The following is a 25,444-nucleotide window of genomic DNA, read 5'->3' as shown; positions in this document are numbered from 1 at the left end:
CCCTGCAGGCCCACTCTCTCCACTCTCCTCTGTTTTCCCCCCTTCCAACGTTCCCCTGCATTCCTACCCCCCGACACTCTTCTTTTTATGCTTAGTACCCTCCAACACCTCCTGCATACTTACCTCAGACTCCTCCCCGCATGTCCAACCTAATGCAGCTCCCTCGCGCTCCCTCCCACCCCCCAATCAACTCCCCCGCACCTCCATCTCCAGTTCTCCCCAGCATGCCTGTCTGCAACCCTCCCTCCCTCCCCTTCCCCAGCCCTCCTCTGATTACTGCTCCCTTGACCAGCACAGTAACCCTAAGCACGAGTACTTCACCTAATGTTTGCCAGCCCCCTTGTGTTTGTTTGTCCTGAGGATGAAATATGAAGATTAAATCACTCCGACGATGACTCAGCCGTAATTCTTTGTTTGCCTTGCTCTACATGTCGTTTGTTCCCCTGATGTGCGAGGCGACTTAAGCACAAATACAGTTAGCCAAGAGAGAGAATCCAAGTAGAGAAACAGCTACTCAAGAAAGATAACTCACACACAAGCAAACTAGCTCGGGCTGATGGGCAGTAAAAAGTATTGATTTTCGCGTATACAGATGCACTAAAAACTCTGCACAGCATTTTCAAGTCGATACAACACAGCGAGGGAGACAGAGTGATTAAAGCAGGAAAACAGTTACCCCAGATAGAGAACCTTGCCCTAAACCACGAAGTAATAGGATAACCGGCTGATGCTTACGTCACTTATGTAAGCAGTATCTCCCCCTCCTAGTTTTCGCTCATCCTCAATATATAGCGCTGGTAAAGTGGGCGAGAATTAAAGCAGAGAAACAGTTACCCAAGATAGAGAACCTTGCCCTAAACCACGAAGTAATACGATAACTCTGGTACTTGCGTCACTTATGTAAGCAGTGTCTCTCCTTCCTGGTTTTCGCTCATCCTCAATATATAGCATTAGCGCTGCCATTACTATCCTGCTTACTCTTTTATTTTCGTCTGTGGTCATTCAATTTCAGTGTAAGAAATGCTCACTATTATTTTTCCTTTATTCAAGCAAAAGGTACCGGTTTGGCGGGTCTGGCGGCGGGGGTCTGCTGTTGTTTGTTTTTCCTCTCTGTTTCTTTGTGTTTGGTGCGGGGAGGGTGCATGGTCGCCGCTCACCCCCTCGCTAAGGCACGGGCGGTACTGATGAGCCACGATTGATATGTTCACAATATTTATCGAGGAGGTATACTGAAGGGTCACTCAGTACCTTATTCTGTGCTCACCTGCGCTGGACTGTTCGATAATAACGTAACCTTGATCCACCTGACCTTAATGTGCTTCCCTGACCTTAGCTGCGTTTTTCTGTTAAGGTGGAGAAGGTGGAGGTGGAGAAGGTAGGAAAGGGGGTAGGGAGGGAAGCGAGGTTATATAAGATAGAAGGTGGAGGGGGTATTCAGAGGCTGGAGGCAAGAGGGAGTAGTGAGGAGATGGATGGAATACAGTGTGGGGATGGATGGTGAGTTGGTGTAAGAAGGTGGGAAGGGGGCAGGTGGAGGAGGAGGGTAGTGGGGAGGTAGACGAGGGATATATAAGAAAACAAGAGAGAGGGAGGTGGAGGAGAGAGGTAAGTTGAGGAAGGCAGAGAGTAACGGTGCGGGTGGTAAGATGGAGGTGGAGGGAGGAGGTGGGAAACAGGTGGTGCAGGGAGGGCGAGGGGGTTTACGAAGTGGAGGGAGGTAGTAAGGAGGTGGATATATGAAAGAGGAGGCGGGGGATATAAGGGTAGGTGGTCCAGGTAAGGGTAGAGGGATCAGGTCGCTCACTGGTATTCACAGGATCCGATTCCCCGATGTCAGGCAGGAGAGGCGGCCTGCTGAAGCTCTGCTCGTAATGCTTGCAAACTGTAATGCCTTCAGCTTATCATGCTTAGCCAAAGTAGTGCTAATAATCCACTCTGCGTGAAATATTTAGCTACGGAAAGCGAATGAATCAGTGCTTTCTCTGCCATAAGGTTTTAATAAAAGTATATTTTGTTCATATTTACTGATGCTGTACCGTAACATTATAATATTTCACACGCAATGTTAAGCTTGAGAAAACAAAAGATACTTGTGTGATATATTGAATTGTTGGGCTCACAAAATTGACTAACACATTTGGTAGTGATTTGCGTTTACATCTCTCGTGAGCGCTTCTTTATATCTGAAAAATAAGCACCACTAAAACTTGCTTATACATAACTTACAAGATAACAAGTATGACTCCAGTGAACATGTTGCATCTTCGTGGCGCGTCCCCAACCTCCGTGACGGCGCGGAACATATGAAGTGTAGGAGTCACATAAACTAATCCAGCGGCACTCAACGCCTGGCAGTGATAGCAGTGTTCATTTTCCTTCAAGTGGGGAAAAAACGCCCAACGTACCGCCCCACATGTAGGGAATTCCTCCAAAAGCTTGCCAGGAGACACGCCGTCAAGGTGTGTGTGTATGTGTGTGTATGTGTGTGTGTGTGTGTGTGTGTGTGTGTGTGTGTGTGTGTGTGTGTGTGTGTGTGTGTGTGTGTGTGTGTGTGTGCTTTCTTCATCCCTCGTTCCCCGGCTCATTCCTTCACGTAACCAATAGAAAACAAGTACTCGTATATCTTCAGGTTACACAAAAGATGACTGTGTATGTTCAGGGCAGCGGGGAATATATACACGTCACACTATCACGGGCCTGCAGCTGTTGTTGTCACACACACAGGGTCCACACGCAGGGCTTCGAGTTAAGAGTGATCAAATACTCATATGTTTAATGTTGTATAAGGGGACAGCTGTGTGTGTGCTATGAAAGGGAATACGTAGATATGTGGAAGGTTGTGTCGAGTTGTCAGATGGAGAAATTTAGGTTTTGAGGCACTGGAAGGAAGGCACTAAACTCCTTCTGCCCCAATCTGAAATAATTGCAGTGTCAAAGGGTATGCATTTTTCAGCATACAACCTTGAGTTGCGTAATTTTTGTTGTTTTGGACGTCTTTTTTATTTTTGTTACAGCAAAGGAGACAGTTCAAGGGCATAAAAAAAGAAAACAATAATGAAAAAAAAGCCCGCAACTCACTGCTCCTAAAAAAAGTACAGAGGAGTGGCCGAAAGAGAAGTCAATTTCGGGAGGAGAGGTGTCCTGATACCTCCTCTGACGTGGAGTAATGTAGAGTTTAGAGTTACCGGCACTTGACAGGGGAACATATATTTTTAGAGAGATAATAAACGAAGAATAGAAAGTGGTTTATGGAGCAGGGCCCAGTGGAAGACTTCTATTCATGCATGGGCTAAGGAGTAGGCGAGTGTCTACTAAACCCGAAATAGACTGGCCATATATGTTCTCAGACGCACCTCTTTATTCGTGCCTAGTTAACCAGTTCTGCTCTGCTACGATACACTCGACTCTGCAAACATTATCATATATTATCACACAAACAGTTATGTCCGTCCATGTCTCCTAACGCTGTCAGGTGTCAGCCGGTACAAGCCTCCTCAGACGATTACAGCACCAATTAATGTCTCCATACAGTACGTACTACCATGGCTGTATTATTTTGCTTTGCCTTCTACCGCCCGTAGGTCCACAGTGCAGTAGTGTCATGTTTCAGTTTTTATGTGGACAATAATTATATCTGAAGGCCCCACAAACGGCACACCGTTCCTTCCCCATCGATTTACGGAATAACCTCACCCGCGGGTTAACCCGTCCGCTGCGATTGGCACGGATTTGGCTTTCACTGGTAGCCTGGTAACATACGCTCCCAGGTCTTTCTGTGCCTATGTGGTGGGTGGTGGAGTGTTTCCCATGTGGTATTGGTATTCTGGATTTTTCCTTACAACCTGCATGACCTCACATTTTCCTTCACTAAACTGGAGCAGCCACTTTTTAATCCACTTCTGTAGTTTGGTGATGTCCTCTTGTAGGAAATTCGCATCCAAGGGGCTAACACCAGTCATCAGCCCACCACCTCCGCCCGCGAGATCCTGTGACTGTAGAGGATCGCCAGTTAACACATCGAAAGCGCTTTTTGTATAAACCCTTATTATATTGTTTGCAAGATGGTTTTTTTTTTCAACGTTTGCAGCAGCTTGGACTACTCTTTTCGAGGAAAATTAGGTCGATAAATTCTCAAGAATTCACCCATGAAGTGTTTTTTGAAGTCACTACATCACTATTCATTAGTGTGAATACAAAGAAGATGGATCGAAAGGACGATGATAAAGGAAATTATTTTAGCCCAAATTTGTCAGATTTCTGCAGAAACGCCTCGTCATTCCATATCAAGGAAGGCGCGGCACGCTGGCGGCGCTGTCTCGACGCTGCTCAGTTACGTCGGACCTACTCTTGCAAGAGCCAAATGTCGTTGTCCAGTCCAGATGACACAGTAGTCTCTCACTTCAGCTGCGCTCGGCGAGTGCCAGAGCCAGACTTCATAAAGAATTTTGTTTTATGTAGTAGAGCGATGCAGTATCGACTATCGAGTTCTACATGATATGTATATGATTGAGGGAGGCTGACAGTAATGTGTTAGTCAATTTTGTGAGCCCAACAATTCAATATATCACACAAGTATCTTTTGTTTTCTCAAGCTTAACATTGCGTGTGAAATATTATAATGTTACGGTACAGCATCAGTAAATATGAACAAAATATACTTTTATTAAAACCTTATGGCAGAGAAAGCACTGATTCATTCGCTTTCCGTAGCTAAATATTTCACGCAGAGTGGATTATTAGCACTACTTTGGCTAAGCATGATAAGCTGAAGGCATTACAGTTTGCAAGCATTACGAGCAGAGCTTCAGCAGGCCGCTCTCTCCTGCCTGACATCGGGGAATCGGATCCTGTGAATACCAGTGAGCGACCTGATCCCTCTACCCCTTACCTGGACCACCTACCCTTATATCCCCCGCCTCCTCTTTCATATATCCACCTCCTTACTACCTCCCTCCACTTCGTAAACCCCCTCGCCCTCCCTGCACCACCTGTTTCCCACCTCCTCCCTCCACCTCCATCTTACCACCCGCACCGTTACTCTCTGCCTCCCTCAACTTACCTCTCTCCTCCACCTCCCTCTCTCTTGTTTTCTTACATATCCCTCGTCTACCTCCCCACTACCCTCCTCCTCCACCTGCCCCCTTCCCACCTTCTTACACCAACTCCCCATCCATCCCCACCCCGTCTTCCATCCATCTCCTCACTACTCCCTCTTGCCTCCAGCCTCTGAATACCCCCCTCCACCTTCTATCTTATATAACCTCGCTTCCCTCCCTACCCCCTTTCCTACCTTCTCCACCTCCACCTTCTCCACCTTAACAGAAAAACGCAGCTAAGGTCAGGGAAGCACATTAAGGTCAGGTGGATCAAGGCTACGTTATTATCGAACAGTCCAGCGCAGGTGAGCACAGAATAAGGTACCGAGTGACCCTTCAGTATACCTCCTCGATAAATATTGTGAACATATCAGTCGTGGCTCATCAGTACCGCCCGTGCCTTAGCGAGGGGGTGAGCGGCGACCATGCACCCTCCCCGCACCAAACACAAAGAAACACAAAGGAAGAACAAACAACAGCAGACCCCCGCCGCCAGACCCGCCAAACCGGTACCTTTTGCTTGAATAAAGGAAAAATAATAGTGAGCATTTCTCACCCTGAAATTGAATGACCACAGACGAAAATAAAAGAGTAAGCAGGATAGTAATGGCAGCGCTAATGCTATATATTAAGGATGAGCGAAAACCAGGAAGGAGAGACACTGCTTACATAAGTGACGCAAGTACCAGAGTTATCGTATTACTTCGTGGTTTAGGGCAAGGTTCTCTATCTTGGGTAACTGTTTCTCTGCTTTAATTCTCGCCCACTTTACCAGCGCTATATATTGAGGATGAGCGAAAACTAGGAGGGGGAGATACTGCTTACATAAGTGACGTAAGCATCAGCCGGTTATCCTATTACTTCGTGGTTTAGGGCAAGGTTCTCTATCTGGGGTAACTGTTTTCCTGCTTTAATCACTCTGTCTCCCTCGCTGTGTTGTATCGACTTGAAAATGCTGTGCAGAGTTTTTAGTGCATCTGTATACGCGAAAATCAATACTTTTTACTGCCCATCAGCCCGAGCTAGTTTGCTTGTGTGTGAGTTATCTTTCTTGAGTAGCTGTTTCTCTACTTGGATTCTCTCTTGGCTAACTGTATTTGTGCTTAAGTCGCCTCGCACATCAAGGGAACAAACGACATGTAGAGCAAGGCAAACAAAGAATTACGGCTGAGTCATCGTCGGAGTGATTTAATCTTCATATTTCATCCTCAGGACAAACAAACACAAGGGGGCTGGCAAACATTAGGTGAAGTACTCGTGCTTAGGGTTACTGTGCTGGTCAAGGGAGCAGTAATCAGAGGAGGGCTGGGGAAGGGAGGGAGGGTTGCAGACAGGCATGCTGGGGAGAACTGGAGATGGAGGTGCGGGGGAGTTGATTGGGGGGGTGGGAGGGAGCGCGAGGGAGCTGCATTAGGTTGGACATGCGGGGAGGAGTCTGAGGTAAGTATGCAGGGGGTGTTGGAGGGTACTAAGCATAAAAAGAAGAGTGTCGGGGGGTAGGAATGCAGGGGAACGTTGGAAGGGGCAAAACAGAGGAGAGTGGAGAGAGTGGACCTGCAGGGAGAGTTAACTTGGGTATAGGGACGCGTGGAAGACTTGTGATAAATGCGTGGGGGCAAGTTGAGGGGTGGGCGAGTGGAGGAGAACTGCGGGGGTGAGTTTGGGGAGGGTATATAAAGGGTATGAGGGGGGGAAGAGGGGCGAATTGGAGGTGAGTGGAAATCCTGGGGAAAATTAGGCAGTGAGCATGCGGGGAAGAGTTAGGGGAGTCGGGGGGGAGAGAACTGGGGGGTGGGTATCGGAGGGGGGGGGGTGATGGAGGGAGTTGGGTTGGTCTGAGGAGTGGTTCAGGCAGGTGTGTTGGATTGGGGGGGACATGAGCCAGGTGCGCGGAGGTGTTGCCAAGGTGGGGGTGGGGGGGTCTATGCTGCGCGGTTGGTCACTCTCAACCTTCAACTTGTCAGCCATCACCGCTGCCTCCTCCGCACGTCCACCATTTTCAAATTATATACAGGCGCGTTAATCTGATTCGTTTTCACTAGACAGGACCTCTTATTAATTTGCCTGCTAATTTTCTACGAGAGCACCGATCATTACGAATCTGTATCTTCGCAATTCCTTAATGATGCAGGCTACCGGACCGCAATTTGTTCTCTGCTCGTACCCTGTAAAAGAACCTTGACTTGAGAATGTCTAACTAAAAACCTACGATGATAATTATACTGTACGCCTTTCTACATCAGCTCCCAACACGCCTCTATCACTTTCTGACTCCACCTGCTTTGTACCTTTTCCTCCTCTTCCTCTTCCTCCTCCATCTCTTCATCTGCCAAAAAATAGTTGCATGCACTTCTGTTTCCTGCTCCCTCTTTCTGCCGCCTCGTCTTCCTCCTGCTCCTTCTCCTTCTCTTCACCGTACGCCTTTCTACATCAGCTCCCAACACGCTTCTATCACTTTCTGACTCCACCTGCTTTCTATCTCCTCCTCTTCCTCTTCCTCCTCCATCTCTTCATCTGCCAAATAATAGTTGCATGCACTTCTTCTTCCTGCCGCCTCCTCTTCCTCCTGCTCCTTCTCCATCTCTTCACCCGCACAAGTTGCACGCCCCTCAGCCTTCTTCACTTCCCCGGGACTGCACGCCTTTCTACTTAGCTCCTACAGGCCTCTATATTTCAATTTCCACCTTCTGCTCTTTCTCCATTCTCTTTATCTCACCCTCTGACAGATCCTTAACCTTTCCATGCCTCCTCTTTCACCCGCCTCCTCTCTGCCTTTTGACACATTATCGCTCTTTATCACACCCTTTTCCCTCCCGTGTTTCACCTCCTGCCCCGCCTCCTCTTTCTCCTTTATTCCCTAACTGCATGTCCCTCCCGGCCTTCCCTACCGTCCTTCGCACCTGTTATCGACCCTCATCGCACCCTTCACCTCTCACTCTCTCCCCGTATCTTCCGAGGCTTCTCGTAATCTCAGCTAACAACCGGGCGCACCTGTATCTCTCTCTTTTTTTTTTTTTCTTTTCTTTTTTTTTACGTTGTTGCCTTTTGCGCCGGTAGGCATCTTCCCGGTGGGGCCTGATGGTCGGCCCAAGGCTTCTTCCAGGTGGGGCCTGATGGTCGGCCCAGCCCGTTCTGGCGCAGGCGAGTGTTTATAGTGGCGCCAACACCTGTATCTCTCTAATTATCTCGTTCGCGTCTGCCGTACTGTCTCGCATCCCTTCCTCTTCTCCCTCAACCACCACCGTCACCTCCATCTCCACTTCCTCCTCTTCCTCTTCCTCTTTCTCTCTTTTTCTTTGTTTTCTCGTCCTCATTTTCTTTTTCTTTCTCTTTCTCCTCTCTCTTTTTCCTTAATTTTCTTTTTTTCTTTGTTTTTTTTTCTTCCTGCTCCTCCTCCATCTCCACTTCCTCTTCCTTTTCCTCTTTCTCACTTCTCTATTTTTTTATCTTCCTCATTTTTATTTCTCTTTCTCTTTCTCCTCTCTCTTTTTCCTTCATCTCTTTGTTTTCTTTTTCTTTCTGTTTCTTTTCCTCCTTCTCCTCCTCCATCTAAACTTCCTCTTCCTCTTACTCTCACTTTTTCTTTTTTTCTCTTCCTCACTTTATTTTTCTTTCTCTTTCTCCTCTCTCTTTTTCTTTCATTCTCTTTGTTTTCTTTTTCTTTCTGTTTTTCTTCCTCTTTCTCCTCCTTCTATCGTCCTATTTTCCCCATTATCATCATTCCCTTACGCTTCTAATACCTTCTGCTTGTCTGAACCCCTCTTATCTTCTCCCCCTGTCTCTTTCCTCTTTTCCTATTAACCTTCACCTTTTCTTCCTCTACCAACACCTTTCTCCTTGTCAAAATCCCTCCATTTTTCTCCTCCTGTCTCTCTCCTTTCTTCCTTTTGGCCTTCACCTTTGTTTCCTCTACTAACGCCCTTCTCACTCCGTTCCTTGCTCCCGCCCCTTTGACCTGCAACCTCCTTTTCGAGCTCATAAAATCAAGAAAAGGTATGAAGTGGATGTGACTAAAAGGAACTGTGCACGAGAAAGAGACGCTTCGATAATTGCCTCTTGCATAACCTTCACTCCTTTTTAGATAGATTTAAGCTCATCGACAGTTCTATTAACTCTCGAATTCATGGATCAAAGTATATTATTACAAGAGTAGCATTTATCTGGCAGTGAAAGTATATGTATTGCAAGTATACCTTCTCGGATTGAAGGTCAAAGTACATTAAAATAGGAATGAATGGGTTCAAGATTGCAGATGTGTTGTGTCGCCCGCGCATTACCCACTATTAATTTTGTAGGTGCGACGTCTTTCTCCGTGTGGGTGGGTGAGTGTGGGCGGATCTTTCCAGGGCGCATGCTACGTCCTCTGCGCATCTGCGCAACGAAAGAAGTGCAGATAATAAGTTCCTCCTGCGCCAGAGCTTACGTTATAGGCAACATTTAAAGCTTATTGACAGTAACGGCACAATACGACAGGTAGATAGACTCATAATTGTTAGACTGACCATATATTGCATGCGTACAGCTCATTGGGGAAATAAGAAAAGTTATCGTGCGGTGTTAGTGGAAGTTACCTGTTTAATGAATGAGGTGGATCCAGGTAGCACTTTCTAATTAACTATCATGGTGTAGGTGTGGTGGTGTACGGCGTTCAGCTTGAGTGGCGTAGGCTGTGGCGCCCCGTGTGTAATTATGGTGTACTGCGGCAAGTTATGGCGCTACTCCTGCCACCAGTGTGACGTAAGTGGCGGGGCCCCTGTATTATAATGGAGATGATGTTTCCTCTTCAACCTGTGTGTAGTGTTTAAGTGGTGGCGGTGTTCCTGTATTATAATGGAGGTGGTGTTCCCTCTTCAACCTGTGTTTTTTTTTGTTTTTTTTTAAAGCAAAGGAGACAGTTCAAGGGCACACAAAAAGCAAACATTAATAAAAAAAAAGCCCGCTACTCACTGCTCCTAAAAAGAATCCAAAGAGGTGGCCGAAAGATAGGTCAGTTTCGGGAGGAGAGGTGTCCTGATACCCTCCTCTTGAAAGAGTTTAAGTCGTAGGCAGGAGGAAATACAGATGAAGGAAGATTGTTCCAGAGTTTACCAGCGTGAGGGATGAAAGAGTGAAGATGCTGGTTAACTCTTGCATAAGGGGTTTGGACAGTATAGGGATGAGCATGAGTAGAAAGTCGAGTGCAGCGGGGCCGCGGGAGGAGGGAAGGCATGCATTTAGCAAGTTCAGTTGAGCAGTCGATATCGATAGAAGATAGAGAGGCAACATGGCGGCCGAATTTCAGAGGTAGAAGACTTTCAGTAAGAGGAGGAGAGTTGATGAGACGAAGAGCCTTAGCCTCCACTCTGTCCAGAAGAGCTGTGTGAGTTGAGCCCCCCCACACATGAGATGCATACTCCATACGAGGGCGGGCAAGGCCCCTGTATATGGACAGCAACTGTGCAGGGGAGAAGAACTGGCGGAGACGGTACAGAACGCCCAGCCTCGAGGAAGCTGATTTAGTAAGAGATGAGATATGAAGTTTCCAGTTGAGATTTTGAGTTAAGGATAGACCGAGAATGTTTAGTGTTGAGGAAGGTGATAGCTGGGTGTTGTCAAAGAATAGGGGATAGTTGTTTGGAAGATGTAATGTTGTGTGATATGTTTCCTTTCCAGGTAATGTTGTGTGATATGTTTCCTTTCCAGGTAATATTGTGTGATATGTTTCCTTTCTAGGTAATAGTGTGTGATATTGTTGCGTGGAAAATAGAGAAGAAAAAAAAATAATAAATTAAATTAAATAAATGAATGAAGCTACATCCCTTGATTATGACAACCACTAGGGTAGTGAATGGTATGTGGTAGCGTGGTAGTTGTCGAGCGCTGGTCCCGGATGTTAAGGCCTCAGGACAAGTGAACACTCGTTCCGAAGTTTGTGACCAGAAGGGCGTTACTTGTGTGGTTAATTATGGAGGGTGGGAGGATTTCCGTGGGAACCATTTTTGAGACAGCATTAAGAAACTGAATGGTGATAATGTACTATGGAGGGGATGTGTGTATGGTTCAGTAATTTCCAATGAGCAGCAAAACAGGCTCCAAATGATAACACTCAGTAAGGTTAGATATAAATATGTATTTGGTTTACTTTAAAGGTTAGCGGAGTGCTAATAAAAATATGAAAAAAAAAATGAATGACCGACAGGCTGTAGGCCTCTAAACTAGCTAACTACCGGCACAAGGGAGATTTGGGGAATACACAGAATGCTTAGCTCTGTAGTTGCTGGATGCGGAGGAGGAGGAGCTGAGTGAGTGTCTGTCTCGGCAGAGGACGTCCACGATGGGAATGGGCGGTCCTGGTGATGGACAGACGGGCGCCGCTTGATGTAGAGAGGGAGCGGCTCGGGTGGTGTGGAGAGGCGGGCGCCCTTTGATGTAGGGAGCAGCTTGGGGCCGTGGTATTGGAGCCCCCAGGACAGTCGAGGGGCAGGTTACCCCGCCATACAAGTTCCCATCCTGTAGTCCGTCTCACCCCGCAGGCCGTGGGTGGTTTTTCGGGGGGGGGCTGAGTGGAGAGGTGGACACCGCTCTCAACTCCAACTCCAACTCGCTGCCGTTCCTTGCTAGGGCTGCTGCTCGTCTCCTGCTAGCCCGCCTCACACAGTAGGCCGTGGGTGGTGTATACGTTCTCCAAGCTTCTGGCTTGCTGCCGTGGTGCTCGTCTCCGGTCACCTCTCTCCCGCTTCTGCCTTGCTGCCGTGGTGCTCGCCTCAAGTCTACCCAGCTTCTGGTCCTCTTCCTCCTCCTCCTCGCTTACTCATCAGCTTCTCTCCTCCATCACGTGATCTTTTAACCCCGCATTACTGACTCTCTCCCTTCCGGAACATTCTTTTACAATCAAACCCCTACCTATCTAACTAACTAGTTATTGGTTTCTTGGAGGGGTTCGAGGCTTTGAGATGAGGGATTTCAGTAACTCGTTCATATATTCGCTCATTCGCTCGCCGTGTTATCTTCTCATAACCTTTTACGCACTTACATTCCTCAGCTACCCATTCACTCTTCACTCATTCACTCATTCACGCTCCCACTCGCTCACACTTACTCACTCTGTCACTCACCGACTTACTCACATTCTCTCATACATTCATGCACTCTCTTACACTTACTGTTACTCACTGACTTACTCACATTCTCTCGTTCATTCACATTCGGACCGTTACACGGCTCCCTCCTTCCTGAGACTGAAATCCCTTTCTCAAAGTCTCTAACCCATGGGTAACATGTCTAAAAACAATCATATTTCTACTCACTCCAAATAAAACATTATTACATCTTATATAAAACATCCTACTAAACATAAAAAAAGAATACATTACTAGATTATTTAAGGGTCACCAAAAAAATTGGTTTTCAATCTTGGCCAACCATATAGTACTACATTATTCCATAATATAGGCACGAGTGCCTTGGGGTCTCATCAGGACCCGGCATCCTGGTAGGGTGTCAGGTGTGTACCTCCCACCTCCTCCTGGCATCCGGGGTTGCGTGGTAGGGCCTTTCCAGCCCCTTTTCCACACCTTCTGCAGGGAGCCCAGGTCGTCCCAGATATTCCTGGTGGGGTTGACGAGGTTCTTCTGGGTCCCCATGCTTCCTCGGGTTTCGCTGACCCTGGATGCGGGAGAGATTTCCCAGTGCCACTCTGCACTGCAACAAAGAGGGTGCATTACTGTCCTGCACCGCACAACTCTGTTCCAGGAGCCTACCTAAACTTCCTCTATTAGCCTTCGGGGCGGCCTTCTTTCCCTCGTGGGACGTTGTTCAACTTCGTCCTCATCACTATCGTCCACCGGTGGTACGAGTACTTCCTCCTGTTCGATGAGGATTTGTTCTTTTCCTACATATGGTTTTATTTTTTCGGCCGCACGTTGTATTTGTGTTCCATTGAAAACATTCTCTAGCACATATGCACTTCCATCCCTAAGTATTTCTTTAACTTTGTACGGACCTAACCACTTCACTCCCAACTTCCGCTGTACCGAGGACTCACCTTGTTCCTTTTTCACCCAGACCAAACTGTTAAGTTCTACCCTCTGATTAGTTCTCCCTCGATTAGCCTTGTCTCGCCACTTTTGTGCTCTCTCCCTATTAGGTTCATTAACCAACTCATACGCGATTTTTATGTACGCGTCATCATCCTCTAGTGTTAAGGGCGCACTTACACTTCGTGGCGCGTAACGAGAGAACATTAGGTAGAACGGTTGCTCGGTGGTTTCGTGCACTGCCGCGTTCAAGACTGTCTGGCACTGCCCGAGATAGTTTGGCCACCGGTGGGGGTGTCCTCGGCACAACGTAGCTAGGACTGATTTCATTGTTCTGTGCATCCGTTCTGAGATAGAGTTGCCTTGGGGATGGTAAGGAGTGCTGAACACCAACTGGGTGCCCATTCTGGTACATAGGTCTTTGACAATGGTTGCGTGGAACTCGCGTGCATTGTCCGTTAAGAGCACTTTCGGTGCCCCAAAATCTCCCATGTACGTTTGCAAACCCTTCACTACCTCCTCCGCTAACCTTGATCTCATCTTTATAAATTTTACATACCTAGAGTAGTGATCTATAAGCGTCAGGACATATCGATGTCCGCTGTTGCTCGTGTGCATATCTGTGATGTCCATACTAATTCTCTCAAGGGGTTTATTACATGGTGGAAGCTCTTGCCATTGCATTTGAAGGCCCCTAGCAGTTTTGAGTTGCTGACAAGTTATGCATTCTTTAATATGTTTTCTCATATCTGCTCTCAAGTTGGGCCAGTAAAAATAGTCTTCTGCCTTGAGGGCAGATTTGAGAAAACCTAAATGACCCGACTCTCTCTCATGTGCAAAACTTAGAGCCTGCCGCCTTAATTCATTTGGTATTACCAGGGTGTACAATATGGTGTTGTCTTTCTTCCTGCGGGTGGAGTATAATATTTCATCCTCGATGTTAAATTGTGCGAGGGTTGCTCTAGGGTATTTTGAGCGTGGGATACATCCTCCCTCTAAATACTGTCTCATCTCCCTCCACCTTGGTTCCTGCATTTGCAGCTGGCTAAACTCTTCCCTTGTTCTTCCGAGAAATAACTCACTTTGGCCGCCCCAGGGTCTTATAGGTCTTACTGGGCGACTTAATTGGTCAGCCACTCCGTTCTTTTTCCCTGATTTGTAATCAATTGAAAATGGTAATCCTCATTTCTAAAATCCACCGATTCATGCGGGGTGATTTAGTTTTTTGCCTAAAGATGGAGACTAGCGGTTGGTGATCCGTCCGCACAAATACTTTCGTGCCCCACAGGAAATGGTGGAACTGGCGACATGCCAATACTATAGCTAAGGCTTCCTTGTCGGTGGTTGAATACCTCATTTCTGCCGGACGAAGCTTTTTGGAAAAATAACCGATGACCCTGGGTAAATTATTATCATCGATTTGCATTAGCACAGCACCCACATGGGTGAGGCTGGCATCTGTTTCTAGAATGAAGCTTCTTGACATATCTGCCCGTCCTAGGATGGGGGCTGCTATTAATTTCCCTTTCAGAGTCTCGAAAGCCTGCTGACACTCTGTTGACCATTCGAATTGTAATCCCTTTTGGGTTAAGTTAGTTAAGGGAGCGGCTAGTTTCGAGAATTGCCCAATGTGTCGTCTGTAAAATGAACACATTCCCAGGAATCTGCGGGTTTCTTTAACGGTTGTTGGGGCTTTCATTTTCTCAATTGCTTCGATGTTTTTAGGGTCCGGTCGATATCCTTCCCGAGAGACTACATGCCCTAAGAATTTGACTTCCTTTTGCCCAATGTTACATTTTGATAGGTTCAACTTGATTCCTACCCCTCCCATGTGCTCGAAGGTCTCATGGAGTCTACTGAGAAGGGTATTAAAGTCAGGTGCACTTATGATCACGTCGTCTAAGTAAGTCTTTATCCATTCCGCCTTTAAGAGGGGTGCAAGAGCGGTTTGTAACTGTCTACTAAAAATAGCTGGGGAACAAGACAAACCAAAGGGTAACCTTTTAAATCGGTATAGATTAATCCCCTCAGTAAATGTGGTTAAATCCCTGCTTGGTTCGTCTAAAAGCACTTGATAGTATGCATCTTTCATATCTAAGGTGGCATAGTATTGCTGTCCCGACACTCTCTCTACTAGTTCCTCAAGTTTTGGTAGAGGGTGTATGTCTACTGCTAAATGGGTGTTAACCTTGCGGTAATCTAGGCACATTCTTTTCTCGCCGGACGGTTTACTAACCAGAACTATTGGTGACAACCAGGCGGCGGTAGATGGTTCTATTATGTCTCTCTGCGCTAGGTCCTCTATAATCTCTGCTATTAGCTCCTTTGCTTTTTCTGGGTATCTATAAATGGGGGCCCTGCATGGTACGGGATTCTCAACATTAATGTGGGCTGGGGGCGCTGTTATCAAGCCTAACTCATTTTTGTCTACCATAAATAACAACTCGTGGCGTCGTATTATTTGGAATAATTTATGTTTCTGCTCTTCATTTAAGTGAGTCCAATCTCTTTCGCTTAATATGGTGTTTAATTTGTCTCCTCTGGACATTTTCCCTGGGACCGCGTCATTTTCGGGCCCCATCGACTCACTGATCGTGGTTTTTAAGCATTTTGCCTCCGGAAACTCTTCAAGGTTACAGTTGATTATTTCATAACGTGCCAGGAATACCCCTTGATGTAGTGTTAGGTTTAATTTACTATTATTGATCATTGGGAGGAAGATGGTTTTTTCCTCGGTTACCTCCGTAATGAGAGGCAACCCTCCTTGCACGTTCTTATGTTCCGGGTCAACCACCAGGGTAGTACCAGGTGCTTCATCCACTTTGATTTCCCTCATAGCAGCACTGAAAGGTGGTAATTTTAATTTTGCTCTTAGTCTCACGAAAGCTTTGGCCGGGGAAGATTTGTGGGTGGCAATGGATTGAATCTTTATGTGCGTCACCTTCCCGTAGCGATGTTCATGATATTTAAGTGGGTAGGTGACATTATTCCAGGTAATTCTCTTGTTTCGGTGGTCAAGGGTTAGGGTTATTCTTCCCAGGGCATTCATGCCCAACAACAAGGCTGGTTCCAAGTAATTATCGGGTACGATGGCTAGGGGTACCTCTAAAGGTTGGTTGTCACCAACTATGATGGAATTAGTGGTTTGCCCTAGGATTCTGAGTTTCTTCCCTGTGATACCCTGTAATTGCGGGATGGTTTTTCCTGTAACTACCTTGAGATTGAGTTGTTGCACCACACTTTCTTTGATTAATGACATTTCGCTACCAGTGTCGAGCAGGGCCTCTAGCATATGGCTTTTGATGTTGACTGTGATTATTGGGGACCTAGCTTGCGCCAGTCACCGTGTCTGAAAGGTCTTCCTCCCTGGACAACCAGGGTACCCTCTTCGGCAGTTCATCCTCAAACAATCAAAACACGAACCGGGAAGCGGATTCTTAAAACATGATTGCACGTCGTGGGTTGTGGACCTACAATACGGGCAGTACACGGATGTCCTTCTTTCTCGAGGTTGTTTCTTTTGCTCTTCCCACCGCTTTAGTCTGCTCTCGATTCGATCGAGATAGGAGGCTAAGGCGGTAGGTTCAGCCAAGGATTCAGCCTTCGGGGACGTTAATGGTGGTGCTCCCGTGCCTGATGCACCAGCTGAAGGAGCGTCGTCCTTCACCATAAAGACACTGTCCTTTTTTCTTGCTAGGGCTACTAGTCGTTCCACCTCTAGTTTTTCCATAAAGGTGTCAAGGGGCACGTGATTATCCATATATATTTCTAGCCTGTCTCTACCATCTCGAGGCATTCCCTTTAACAGCTTTGACTTAATTACTTTTTCTCTCTTGGGCACTTCTCCTGGGTTTGATTTTACCTCTAGGAGTGCGAATTTGCATTTAAGTTGAGTGACAAATTCGGTCGCGTCTTCCTCATATGAGTATTTGAGGTCATTTAAGGCGTCGAATACCTTTCCTTTACTCTGATCCGTTAGTTCTTTGATCAGTGATATCTTGAATTCTTCCCAGTCCACCACGGGGCCATGCTTCAGAGTGCTTTGAATGTAAACTGCTAATTCGGCGTCTACTCGACTCAAAGCTATTCTTTTTCGATCTTCCCCCCGTGGGGTGCATTGTTCTATCTGGGAAAGGAATACCTCTAATCTGCCTCCTCCTTCTACTCCTTTCAAGTGTCTTCTCTCAAGGATGGGTATGTCCCTTGGTTTAAGTAGTGGTTTGGTAGGCGAGTCTTCTTGGCTTCTACGTAATCGGTCCACTAATTCTAACATTGATGTTTTTAGAAAATCTACTTCTTCCTCGAGTTCCTCCATTTTCACGGTGTCACCCGCTTGTGGCTCTTTCTTTGACTGTGTTTGTGCCCTAGGGTCTTCCTGGTCAGTGTCAGTACGCTGTTGGTCTGGGCAGTGTTCACTTTCCCATGGACCCAGCAAGTCAGCTATCTCTTCTTTTACAGTTTTCTCCATTGTGTCAAAATTTCCTATGTTCCCTCAGTATCAAATTTTACAGTTTACTCAACTAAAGAGAAGAGAACAATCAAAGCAAACTAATAAAACATATATATAAAACCCATAAACTCAAACGAAACTACCTTCGAACACATGAGCAAGGGAGGTTAAGCACTTGTTTGTTAGTGATAATTACCGCGCCATTGCAGACTACCACTTTCCATTACTCTGCGAGAGACTCTTACCACGCGCTCGCTCCTTCCACCTCCTCCCTTTCCTCCTCATATACTGCCTGAATGCAGTCATCCTCAAAGAAATTCCCGGCTTTTCCTCCCGGGGCACGAAAAATATCTACCTGAATGTCCTGCTTCTCTACCTCCAATTCCCTTGGAATATGACTATGCCCTACAAGTGCTACTCTAAACATGTTCTCTGGTGTTATGAGCACCGAGAGAGAAAAACCAGTAAATGCAAAGACACAAAAAAAAGAAAAAAAAGTTAAGACTGCAAAGCAATAGGGCGACCAACAATCAATCAACAGAAAAATAAAACAAAAAAATTATTAATTATACTGTCTAGTTAACTCTGCTTCAACAACGGGGGGGGGGAATGGTTCACAGGGAAATCCCACCGCAAAAGCCACCATATGTAGCGTGGAAAATGGAGAAAATATTATATTAAATTAAATGAAAAACTACATCCCTTTTTATGACAACCTCTAGGGTAGTGAATGGTATGTGGTAGCGTGGTAGTTGTCGAGCGCTGGTCCCGGATGTTAAGGCCTCAGGACAAGTGAACACTCGTTCCGAAGTTTGTGACCAGAAGGGCGTTACTTGTGTGGTTAATTATGGAGGGTGGGAGGATTTCCGTGGGAACCATTTTTGAGACAGCATTAAGAAACTGAATGGTGATAATGTACTATGGAGGGGATGTGTGTATGGTTCAGTAATTTCCAATGAGCAGCAAAACAGGCTCCAAATGATAACACTCAGTAAGGTTAGATATAAATATGTATTTGGTTTACTTTAAAGGTTAGCGGAGTGCTAATAAAAATATGAAAAAAAAAATGAATGACCGACAGGCTGTAGGCCTCTAAACTAGCTAACTACCGGCACAAGGGAGATTTGGGGAATACACAGAATGCTTAGCTCTGTAGTTGCTGGATGCGGAGGAGGAGGAGCTGAGTGAGTGTCTGTCTCGGCAGAGGACGTCCACGATGGGAATGGGCGGTCCTGGTGATGGACAGACGGGCGCCGCTTGATGTAGAGAGGGAGCGGCTCGGGTGGTGTGGAGAGGCGGGCGCCCTTTGATGTAGGGAGCAGCTTGGGGGCCGTGGTATTGGAGCCCCAGGACAGTCGAGGGCAGGTTACCCCGCCATACAAGTTCCCATCCTGTAGTCCGTCTCACCCTGCAGGCCGTGGGTGGTTTTCGGGGGCTGAGTGGAGAGGTGGACACCGCTCTCAACTCCAACTCCAACTCGCTGCCGTTCCTTGCTAGGGCTGCTGCTCGTCTCCTGCTAGCCCGCCTCACACAGTAGGCCGTGGGTGGTGTATACGTTCTCCAAGCTTCTGGCTTGCTGCCGTGGTGCTCGTCTCCGGTCACCTCTCTCCCGCTTCTGCCTTGCTGCCGTGGTGCTCGCCTCAAGTCTACCCAGCTTATGGTCCTCTTACTCCTCCTCCTCGCTTACTCATCAGCTTCTCTCCTCCATCACGTGATCTTTTAACCCCGCATTACTGACTCTCTCCCTTCCGGAACATTCTTTTACAATCAAACCCCTACCTATCTAACTAACTAGTTATTGGTTTCTTGGAGGGGTTCGAGGCTTTGAGATGAGGGATTTCAGTAACTCGTTCATATATTCGCTCATTCGCTTGCCGTGTTATCTTCTCATAACCTTTTACGCACTTACATTCCTCAGCTACCCATTCACTCTTCACTCATTCACTCATTCACGCTCCCACTCGCTCACACTTACTCACTCTGTCACTCACCGACTTACTCACATTCTCTCATACATTCATGCACTCTCTTACACTTACTGTTACTCACTGACTTACTCACATTCTCTCGTTCATTCACATTCGGACCGTTACAATATGTTTCCTTTTCAGGTAATGTTGTGTAATATGTATCCTTCCCAGGTAATGTTGTGTGATATGATTCCTTTCCAGGTAATGTCGTGTGATATGTTTCCTTTCCAGGTAATGTTGTGTGATATGATTCCTTTCCAGGTAATGTTGTGTGATATGTTTCCTTTTCAGGTAATGTTGTGTAATATGTTTCCTTCCCAGGAAATGTTGAGTGATATATTTCCTTCCCAGGTAATGTTGTGAGATATGATTCCTTTCCAGGTAATGTTGTGTGATATGTTTCCCTTCCAGGTAATGTTGTGTGATATGATTCCTTTCCAGGTAATGTTGTGTGATATGTTTCCTTTCCAGGTAATGTTTTGTGATATGTTTCCTTTCCAGGTAATGTTGTGTAATATGTTTCCTTTCCAGGTAATGTTCTGTGATATGATTCCTTTCCAGATAATGTTGTGTGATATGTTTCCTTTCCAGGTAATGTTGTGTGATATGTTTCCTTTTCAGGTAATGTTGTGTGATATGTTTCCTTTCCAGGTAATGTTGTGTGATATGTTTCCTTTCCAGGTAACGTTGTGTGATGTTTCCTTTCCAGGTAATATTGTGTGATATGTTTCCTTTCCAGGTAATATTGTGTGATATATTTCCTTTCCAGGTAATATGGTGTGATATGTTTCCTTTCCAGGTAATATTGTGTAATATGTTTCCTTTCCAGGTAATATTGTGTATTATGTTTCCTTTCCAGGTAATGTTGTGTGATATGTTTCCTTTTCATGTAATATTGTGTTATATGTTTCCTTTTCAGGTAATGTTGTGTTATATGTTTCCTTTCCAGGTAATGTTGTGTTATATGTTTCCTTTCCAGGTAATGTTGTGTGATATGTTTCCTTTACAGGTAATATTGTGTGACATGTTTCCTTTTCAGGTAATATTGTGTGATATGTTTCCTTTCCAGGTAATATTGTGTAATATGTTTCCTTTCCAGGTAATATTGTGTGACATGTTTCCTTTCCAGGTAATGTTGTGTGATATGTTTCCTTTCCAGGTAATGTTGTGTGATATGTTTCCCTTCCAGGTAATGTCGTGTGATATGTCTCCTTCCCATATAATGTTGTGTGATATGTTTCCTTTCCATTTAATGTCGTGTGATATGTTTCCTCCCCAGGTAATGTTGTGTGATATGTTTCCTTTCCAGGTAATGTTGTGTGATATGATTCCTTTCCAAATAATGTTGAGTGATATATTTCCTTTCCAGATAATGTTGTGTGATATGATTCCTTTCCAGATAATGTGTGATATATTTCTTTTCCAGATAATGTTGTGTGATATGATTCCTTTCCAGGTAATGTTGTGTGATATATTTCCTTTCCAGATAATGTTGTGTGATATGTTTCCTTTCTAGGTAATAGTGTGTGATATATTTCCTTTCCAGGTAATATTGTGTGATATGTTTCCTTCCGAGGTAATGTTGTGTGATATGTTTCCTTTCCAGGTAACGTTGTGTGATGTTTCCTTTCCAGGTAATATTGTGTAATATGTTTCCTTTTCAGGTAATGTTGTGTTATATGTTTCCTTTCCAGGTAATATTGTGTAATATGTTTCCTTTTCAGGTAATGTTGTGTAATATGTTTCCTTTCCAGATAATATTGTGTGATATATTTCCTTTCCAGGTAATGTTGTGTGTTATGATTCCTTTCCAGGTAATGTTGTGTGATATGTTTCCTTTCCAGGTAATGTTGTGTGATATGATTCCTTTCCAGGTAATGTTGTGTGATATGTTTCCTTTCCAGGTAATGTTGTGTGATATGTTTCCTTTCCAGGTAATGTTGTGTAATATGTTTCCTTTCCTGGTAATGTTGTGTGATATGATTCGTTTCCAGATAATTTTGTGTGATATATTTCCTTTCCAGGTAATGTTGTGTGATATGATTCCTTTCCAGGTAATGTTGTGTGATATGTTTCCTTTCCTGGTAATGTTGTGTGATATGTTTCCTTTCCAGGTAATATTGTGTGATATGTTTCCTTTCTAGGTAATATTGTGTGATATGTTTCCTTCCCAGGTAATGTTGTGTGATATGTTTCCTTTTCTGGTAATGTTTTGTGATATGTTTCCTTCCCAGGTAATGTTGTGTGATATGTTTCTTTTCCAGGTAATGTTGTGTGATATGTTTACTTTCCAGGTAACGTTGTGTGATGTTTCCTTTCCAGATAATATTGTGTGATATATTTCCTTTATAGGTAATGTTGTGTGATATGATTCCTTTCCAGGTAATGTTGTGTGATATGTTTCCTTTCCAGGTAATGTTGTGTGATATGTTTCCTTTCCAGGTAATATTGTGTGATATGTTTCCTTTCCAGGTAATGTTGTGTGATATGTCTCCTTTCCAGGTAATGTTGTGTGATATGTTTCCTTTCCAGATAATGTTGTGTGATATGTTTCCTTTCCAGGTAATGTTGTGTGATATGTCTCCTTTCCAGGTAATGTTGTGTGATATGATTCCTTTCCAGATAATGTTGTGTTATATGTTTCCTTTCCAGGTAATGTTGTGTGATATGTTTCCTTTTCAGGTAATATTGTGTGATATGTTTCCTTTCCAGGTAATGTTGTGTGATATGTTTCCTTTCCAGGTAACGTTGTGTGATGTTTCCTTTCCAGGTAATATTGTGTGATATGTTTCCTTTCCAGGTAATATTGTGTGATATATTTCCTTTCCAGGTAATATGGTGTGATATGTTTCCTTTCCAGGTAATATTGTGTAATATGTTTCCTTTCCAGGTAATATTGTGTATTATGTTTCCTTTCCAGGTAATGTTGTGTGATATGTTTCCTTTTCATGTAATATTGTGTTATATGTTTCCTTTTCAGGTAATGTTGTGTTATATGTTTCCTTTCCAGGTAATGTTGTGTTATATGTTTCCTTTCCAGGTAATGTTGTGTGATATGTTTCCTTTTCAGGTAATATTGTGTAATATGTTTCCTTTCCAGGTAATGTTGTGTGATATGTTTCCTTCCAGGTAATATTGTGTGATATGTTTCTTTCCAGGTAATGTTGTGTGATATGTTTCCTTTCCAGGTAATCTTGTGTCATATGTTTTCCAGGTAATGTTGTGATATGTTTCTCCAGGTAATGTTGTGATATGTTTCCTTTCCAGGTAATGTTGTGTGATATGTTTCTTCCAGGTAATGTTGTGTGATATGTTTCTTTCCAGGTAATGTTGTGTGATATGATTTTCCAAATAATGTTGTGTGATATATTTCCTTTCCAGATAATGTTGTGTGATATGATTCCTTTCCAGATAATGTTGTGATATATTTCTTTCCAGATAATGTTGTGTGATATGTTTCCTTGCCAGGTACTGTTGTGTGATATCTTTCCTTTCCAGGTAATGTTGTGTGATATGTTTCTTTCCAGGTAATATTGTGATATGTTTTCTTTCCAGATAATGTTGTGTGATATGTTTCCTTTCCAGGTAATGTTGTGTAATATGTTTCCTTTCCAGTTAATATTGTGTAATATGTTTCCTTTCCAGGTAATGTTGTGTGATATGTTTCCTTTCCAGGTAATATTGTGTGATATGTTTCCTTTCCAGGTAATGTTGTGTGATATGTTTCCTTTCCAGGTAATGTTGTGTGATATGTTTCCTTTCCAGGTAATGTTGTGTGATATGATTCCTTTCCAGGTAATGTTGTGTGATATGTTTTTCCAGGTAATGTTGTGTGATATGTTTCCTTTCCAGGTAATGTTGTGTGATATGTTTCCTTTACAGGTAATGTTGTGTGATATGTTTCCTTTCCAGGTAATGTTGTGTGATATATTTCCTTTCCAGGTAATGTTGTGTGATATATTTCCAGGTAATGTTGTGCGATATGTTTCCTTTCCAGGTAATGTTCTGTGATATGTTTCCTTTCCAGGTAATGTTGTGTGATATATTTCCAGGTAATGTTGTGCGATATGTTTCCTTTCCAGGTAATGTTGTGTAATAATTTTCCTTTCCAGGTAATGTTGTGTGATATGTTTCCTTTCCAGGTAATGTTGTGTGATATGTTTCCTTTCCAGGTAATGTTGTGTGATATGTTTCCTTTCCAGGTAATGTTGTGTGATATGTTTCCTTTCCAGGTAATGTTGTGTGATATGTTTCCTTTCCAGGTAATGTTGTGTGATATGTTTCCTTCCCAGGTAATGTTGTGTGATATGTTTCTTTCCAGGTAATGTTGTGTGATATGTTTCCTTTCCAGGTAATGTTGTGTGATATATTTCCTTTCCAGGTAATGTTGTGTGATATGTTTCCTTCCTAGGTAATGTTGTGTGATATGTTTCCTTCCAGGTAATGTTGTGTGATATGTTTCCTTTCCAGGTAATGTTGTGTGATATGTTTTTCCAGGTTATGTTGTGTGATATGTTTCCTTTACAGGTAATGTTGTGTGATATGTTTCCTTTCCAGGTAATGTTGTGTGATATGTTTCCTTTCCAGGTAATGGTGTGATATGTTTCCTTTCCAGGTAATATTGTGTGATATGTTTCCTTTCCAGGTAATGTTGTGTGATATGTTTCCTTTCCAGGTAATATTGTGTGATATGTTTCCTTCCCAGGTAATGTTGAGTGATATGTTTCCTTTCCAGGTAATATTGTGTGATATGTTTCCTTTCCAGGTAATATTGTGTGATATGTTTCCTTTCCAGGTAATGTTGTGTGATATGTTTTCTTATCAGGTAATGTTTTGTGATATGTTTCCTTTCCAGGTAATGTTGAGTGATATGTTTCCTTCCCAGGTAATGTTGTGTGATATGTTTCCTTTCCAGGTAATGTTGTGTGATATGTTTCCTTTCCAGGTAATGTTGTGTGATATGTTTCTTTCCTAGGTAATGTTGTGTGATATGTTTCCTTTCCAGGTAATGTTGTGTGATATGTTTCCTTTCCAGGTAATGTTGTGTGATATGTTTCCTTTCCAGGTAATGTTGTGTGATATGTTTCCTTTCCAGGTAATGTTGTGTGATATGTTTCTTTCCTATGTAATGTTGTGTGATATGTTTCCTTTCCAGGTAATGTTGTGTGATATGTTTCCTTACCAGGTAATGTTGTGTGATATGTTTCCTTTCCAGGTAATGTTGTGTGATATGTTTCCTTTCCAGGTAATGTTGTGTGATATGTTTCCTTTCCAGGTAATGTTGTGTGATATGTTTCCTTTCCAGGTAATGTTGTGTGATATGTTTTCCAGGTAATGTTGTGATATGTTTCCTTTCCAGGTAATGTTGTGTGATATGTTTCCTTTCCAGGTAATGTTGTGTGATATGTTACCTTTCCAGGTAATGTTGTGTGATATGTTTCCTTTCCAGGTAATGTTGTGATATGTTTCCTTTCCAGGTAATGTTGTGTGATATGTTTTCCAGGTAATGTTGTGTGATATGTTTCCTTCCAGGTAATGTTGTGTGATATGTTTCCTTTCCAGGTAATGTTGTGTGATATGTTTCCTTTCCAGGTAATGTTGTGTGATATGTTTTCCAGGTAATGTTGTGATATGTTTCTTTCCAGGTAATGTTGTGTGATATGTTTCTTTCCAGGTAATGTTGTGATATGTTTCCTTTCCAGGTAATGTTGTGTGATATGTTTCCTTTCCAGATAATGTTGTGTGATGTTTCATATACAGGGAATGTTGTGTGATATGTTTCCTTTCCAGGTAATGTTGTGTGATATGTTTCCTTTCCAGGTAAGGGTGTGATATTTTTCCTTTCCAGGTAATGTTGTGTGATATGTTTCCTTTCCAGGTAATGTTGTGTGATATGTTTCCTTTCCAGGTAAT

Source organism: Eriocheir sinensis, unplaced genomic scaffold, assembly GCF_024679095.1.
Source record: "Eriocheir sinensis breed Jianghai 21 unplaced genomic scaffold, ASM2467909v1 Scaffold97, whole genome shotgun sequence".
Classification (NCBI taxonomy): domain Eukaryota; kingdom Metazoa; phylum Arthropoda; class Malacostraca; order Decapoda; family Varunidae; genus Eriocheir; species Eriocheir sinensis.
Note: the sequence above shows the minus strand (reverse complement) of the source record.